Source organism: Myotis yumanensis, unplaced genomic scaffold (genome assembly GCF_028538775.1).
Source record: "Myotis yumanensis isolate MYYU_CA2020_CCGP unplaced genomic scaffold, mMyoYum1.0.hap1 SCAF_19, whole genome shotgun sequence".
NCBI lineage: Eukaryota > Metazoa > Chordata > Mammalia > Chiroptera > Vespertilionidae > Myotis > Myotis yumanensis.
Window position 1 is genome coordinate 3,569,871 of NW_027223770.1, and position 6,000 is coordinate 3,575,870.

The 6,000-nt window shown below is 55.8% G+C and overlaps 1 protein-coding gene across 2 annotated transcripts in view; it reads right to left on the reverse strand.

The window, feature by feature from the left end:
- Positions 1-5,292, reverse strand: part of TRPV4 (transient receptor potential cation channel subfamily V member 4) — a 35,802-nt gene extending 30,510 nt beyond the window's left edge. The window contains exon 1 of one of the 2 annotated variants that reach the window (XM_070399751.1): positions 5,275-5,292. The gene's annotated coding sequence lies outside the window, so the exon portion shown is untranslated. Of the gene's footprint in view, positions 1-5,084; positions 5,168-5,274 lie in introns of those variants that run through there. The other variant, XM_070399750.1, reaches the window with a different exon arrangement.
- Between the last annotated feature and the right edge of the window lie 708 nt (positions 5,293-6,000).

Genomic DNA, 6,000 nt, shown 5'->3' on the forward strand with positions numbered 1-6,000 from the left:
GCAGAGCTAAGATGTGGCCCGAGGTGGGACAGACTCCGAGGGGGGTGAGTCCAAGGTGGCTTTCCAGGAAGGACGCTAAGCCAGTCACTGGGCCTTCAGGGACCCAAGGGGACCAGTCACTCGGCTCTGGCTTCCATTCCAGCTCTGCCAGGAGCCAGCAGGGCATCCTGGGCAAACTGCTTCTCTCTGAGTCTGTAAAATGGGAGTCCGCCTTCCTGCCCCCCGCCACCTCCAGGGGAGGCGAGGCTATGACACCACCGAAGTTAACATCGGGCAATAGACATTGGTTATAAATTAAACAGTCATTGGTGCGTTGAGGACAAAGCAGGCACTACCGTCATCCCCATTTTACAGATGAGGAAACAGAGGCCAGGAGAGAGGGAATTTACTGAGAGCCGGATCTGAACCAGGTAGCCGGGCTCCAGCCCTAGTTTTTAAGCATTAAATCAGGAAAGTAGGAAAGACAGCTTTGGCACGTAGTTGACGCTCATAAATATTTCATGGGTGAAAGATACCGTCCTTTGTCTAAGCACAAGTCTAGATTTGCCCCTGCTACCTCCCACCCACCTGCCTGGCTCCCTGGGGCTCCAGGGGGGCATCCTGGAACAGTCAGGGGTGGGATGAGGAAGGAGATGGTGTGTTAGAGCCTCATTGTGTGCCTTGACTGTCCTTGCAAAGTGGGCACTGAGAGTCCATTTGACAGATGAGGAAACGGAGGCTCAGAGAGGTAGGTGACTTGCCTGAGCTCCCCTGGTGAGGGCGGAGCAGGCCCAGGGGTTGAGCCCACGTCAGTCTGAGCAGTTCAGGTTCTTGTCTCTATACTACATCTTTTCAACAACTGTGGACCCAGACAAAGGGGACAGGCCACCTTGGAGACGGAGGGCATGGATTTTGAAATTAGACGAATGGAGTTCTGATCCCAGCTCTGCCCCTTCCCAGCTAAGAGAACCTGAGCAAGCACCATCACTGCTCAGACCTCAGTTCCTCCCTCTCAAAAATGGGTATGATCACAGTTTGTATCCAGAAGTGCTAAGGATATTTGGCTCAACGCCTGACACATAGTAAGTGCTCAATAAATGCTCGCTCTCACCGTCATGACCACGAACGCAGCCAGGCAGAACCTTGTACCCAGAGTTCAGAGCGGGTATCTCAAGAGATCTGAATTAATCTTTAACAGGAAATTCCTCTCCAAATTAGCGATGCGAAGCATTCCAGAGGGCCGGAGTGCATGAAAGGTTCTCGGCTCCCAGATCCTGTGTGACAAGACCCAGAGCTGTTCCCCAGGGTGCCCAGGATTGGGGGGAACCTGAGTGTCTTTCCCAGCATCAAATGGGGGAACCTGATGGAGGCAGCAGGCCAGTGGCCTGTGAGGGTAGATGCCCATCTCATGTGAGCTCCCTCCAGGAACAGGCCAAGAAGCTCCAAAGACTCCCCGTCTCGGAGAGACCAAGATGGCGGCATAGGTAAACACCGGAGACTGCTACCGCAAACAACCACTTCAAAAATACAACTAAAAGACGGAATGGACATCACCCAGAACCACAGAAAGGCTGGCTGAGGAGAGACTCTTCAACTAGAAGGAAAGACAACAGCATACCGAGGCTCAGAGGAGGCGCAGTGTGGAAAATATAAAGGTGCGGAGGTGCACGCGCAAAGCGGGCTGGTGGCTGAGGGCGCAGTTGTGGTTTTCAATCAGGAGGGAGTCTCAGAATCTGAGCTCCAGATCCGGGCGAGTCTCTAGGGACTCAGACTCAAATGGGAGAAGCGGGATTGTCTGGCATCAGTTGGAACGTGAGGGCAGCTTTCTCTCCGAGGTTTGCAGCCGTTGCTGGGGTTCTGAGAAGCAGAGCCTCTGGGAACGGGACTGAGAGCAGCCATAACTGCTCCCTCCCCCCGCCCTGTTGATCCCACCCCGCCCAAGCCCTGCACAGAGCCATTTGCCAGATAGCCTCAGGCAAAGGCTAGATTAGCACTTCCCTAGAGGACAGAAGTTTTCCCACTGCAGATACAGGTGATTCTCACAGCCAGTCGGCCTGGTGGTCAAATCCCTCTAGTATTAACTACAATCAAGGCTTAACTAGAACAAGACTGTGCACAAAGACCACTAGGGGGTGCACCAAGAAAGCATAAAAAATGCGGAGACAAAAAAACATGACAGAAATGGAGGATATAGAGCTAAAAAACGCAATTTTGTGGGCTTGCAATAATGTGCTAGAAGCTGCCAATAAACTTGATGAGAGCCTCACGAAATCTAATGAGACCCTCGATGCTATGATAAAGAACCAACTAGAAATTAAGCATACACTGACTGAAATAAAGAATATTATACAGAAACCCAATAGCAGACCAGAGGAGCGCAAGAATCAAGTCAAAGATTTGAAATGCGAAGAAGCAAAAAACACCCAACCAGAAAAGCAAAATGAAAAAAGAATCTGAAAATACGAAGATAGTGTAAGGAGCCTCTGGGACAGCTTCAAGCGTACAAACATCAGAATTATAGGAGTACCAGAAGATGAGAGACAGCAAGATATTGAAAACCTATTTGAAGAAATAATGGCAGAAAATTTCCCCCACCTGGTGAAAGAAATGGACTTACAGGTCCAAGAAGCGCAGAGAACCCCAAACAAAAGGAATCCAAAGAGGACCACACCAAGACACATCATCATTAAAATGCCAAGAGCAAAAGACAAAGAGAGAATCTTAAAAGCAGCAAGAGAAGGAGACTCAATTACCTACAAGGGAATACCCATACGACTGTCAGCTGATTTCTCAACAGAAACTATGCAGGTCAGAAGGGAGTGGCAAGAAATATTCAAAGTGATGAATACCAAGAACCTACAACCAAGATTACTTTATCCAGCAAAGCTATCATTCAGAATCGAAGGTCAGATAAAGAGCTTCACAGATAAGGAAAAGCTAAAGGAGTTCATCACCACTAAACCAGTATTATACGAAAGGCTGAACGGTATCCTTTAAGAAGAGGAAGAAGAAAAAGGTAAAGATACAAATTGTGAACAACAAACATGCATCTATCAACAAGTGAATCTAAGAATCAAGTGAATAAATAATCTGATGTACAGAATGAACTGGTGATTATAATAGAATCAGGGACATAGAAAGGGAATGGACTGACTATTCTTGGGGGGGGGGAAGGGGAGTGGGAGATGTGGGAAGAGACTGGACAATAATCGTGCACCTACGGATGAGGACAATGGGTGGGGAGTGAGGGCGGAGGATGGGGCGGGAACTGGGAGGAGGGGAGCTATGGGGGGGAAAAGAGGAACAAATGTAATCTGAACAATAAAGATTTAATAAAAAAATTAATTAATTAAAAAAAAAAGACTCCCTGTCTCAGATGCTGTGCTCAGTCGCTCAGCTAGGCCACAGCACCTACTGAGCACCCACATGTGCCGGGCACAGCGAGCCAGCCTTGTGCTTTCTCTCTCTCCCACCTCTCCCTCCAGGGCACCCTCTCAGGCCCCACCTGGGCCTCACATCTCTTCCCTGGACAGTTTCCCCGGGGACCGGCCTCCCTGCCTGGCCCCACGCTGCAGCCAGGGGACCTTTCCAGACCACACGTCCAACCTGCCCCCCAGCCTGGGCATTAGGGCTCGCGGTCTGACCCAGGCCCTGCCTCTCCGATCCCTCCCCTTCCTGTTCACATCACACCCCAGACAAACAGAACGATTTCTTGACTCTACAAGCCCAAGGTTTACTCACCTTACTCCATTTCTCTCTTTTTTTTTAAATATATTTTTATTGATTTCAGAGAGGAAGGGAGAGGGAGAGAGAGAAACATCCATGATGAGAGAATCATCGATCGGTTGCCTCCTGCATGCCCCACACAGGGGATCGAGCCACAACCCGGGCACGTGCCCTGACCGGAATCGAACCCTGACCTCCTGGCTCATAGGTCGACGCTGAGCCACGCCGGCCGGCTGGGCACCTTACTCCACTGCAAGATCACCCCCTGGTTTTAACCGTGAGTCTGACTGGCCCATGAGTGCCATCTGCCACCTGTTTGGGAACACCCCCCTCCCCCCGCCCCCGGCAATTCACCAATAAGGGTGGGAAAGAGGGTCCCTAGCCATTCTGGCTCCCACTGGTCCTCACACAGAAAGAACTGCGGACACGTGGGAACGGCCCGTTCCTTTCTCCTCCCTTTTTATTGAGGTGTTTGTGGTAACAGCCACCAGCACAGACACAAGGGGACGCGGGGCTCTGAGTGCGCCAGGCCCTGCCCAGGGCTCCGCACTGGCCGCCAGCCTCACCACAGCCCTGGGTGGCCCTCATGCAGCCCCCACGTGACAGGAGACACTAGGGGACCAGCTCAAGGTCACCCAGCCTGGGTGGCAGGGAGGCCCCCCTTAACCTCGCCTGGCCTCCCTGAGGGGCCCCCCTTCACCTTCCTCAGGAAGCAGCCGCTGAGCTGGACCCTGGGTGACCAGCTACCGTGCACACCTGAGATCCCCGGGCCGAGCCCTTCTCAGCCCCCAGGACCAAGCTCCTCGCCGCCTGCCGGGACCTCAGGGGCGCAGGCCCCCGCCCGTCCGCCTTCAGAAGCTGGGCCAGAGCAGCCAGGGGCCACCGTCCCGTGCCAGGCAGGAGGCCTTGGGAGCTGGCGGTCCTGGGTTTAAACTCCACTTGGCCAGTCCCGACCTGAACCTCAGCTTCCTCATCCACAGAATGGGCGCCCCACCGCGGTCCGCGGCCACTGGGCAGCGGAGGTCCCTCCAGCCCCGGACCCACCCGAGTGCCCGGCAGCGCTGGGGGCTGGGGACCGCCCGCCTCGGGGACAGGAAACAAGTGGCTCTGCGGTTCCAGCCTCCGCCCCGCAGCGCGCGGGGTCCAGCCCACGGAGTGCCCGCGGGTGGGCAGCGGGGCTTCTTCGGACCCGGCCTCCCTCCGAGACCCGCCGCCCCGGCCCCCGTTGGCGCCCGCTTCCCGGGGGAAGCACGGATCCCGGGAGCGGCACCCGGACCGGGACAGCCCGCGGGCCCCGCGATCCCGCTCCCCGGAGCCTGGGGCGCGAGGGGCCCCGACCGCGCCGTCCTCCCCGGCCCGCCCGAGGGCTCGGCACTCACCTCCGGACCGCGCGGCGCCGGCGGCCGGGACGCGGCGCTTCCTGAGTCCCGCGGCCCCGGCGCCCGCCCACCGCCGCGCCCCTCCTCCCTCCGCTCGGGTTACGGCCGCGCCGCCCCGTCTGCACCCGCCCCCCGCCGGCCGTCGGAGCCCCCACCTCTGCCGGGCGGGGCGGGGCCTCAGTCTCCTCACCTGGAAAGTGGGCGCAGGACCCCTGGGTGGAGGGGCAGGCGCTTCTTGGAGCAGCGCTGGTGCATCTGAGCCTCCGGCTGCTCCCCGGTCCCCCGGCCCCGCCGGCCCTGTTCACAGAGCCGTGAACCCACTCCTGCAGCTTCAGCCGGCGGGGCCACAGGTCGGCGCGGGTCCCTCCGGGCTCCGCAAAGGAGCTCCTCCTCTCCGCCTTCACCAGCGCTGAGCACCAGTGACGGCTTCCTTATCCGATAGGATGGTGATGCCCACCACGCACTCATCCTCTGCTCTGGCCACTTGATTACTCCGCAGCTCAGACAGCTCACTCCTGCCCAAAACCCAGTTGCGGTAGGGCCTCAGCCCCTTGGAACGTGGCCGGCCCTTTTGTCACTATTGTTTTGTTGTTGTTGTTTTATTGATTTCAGAGAGAGAGGGAGAGATCAAAACATTGATTATGAGAGAGACTAATTGATTGGCTGCCTCCTGCACACCCCACACTGGGGATGTGCCCTGACCGGAAATTGAACCGAGACCTCTGGTTCATAGGTTGACGCTCAACCACTGAGCCACACGGGCCTGGCATCACTATTGCTTTTATTCCATTGCGCTGACACCCCCATGGGTAGGCCAGTGGAATTTTAGAACGGTTGGAGGGAAAGAGAGAACCAGAACAAAAGTGATTCAAACCAGTCACCAGTGGGAGACGTTACAAAAAAATAAACTTTAAAA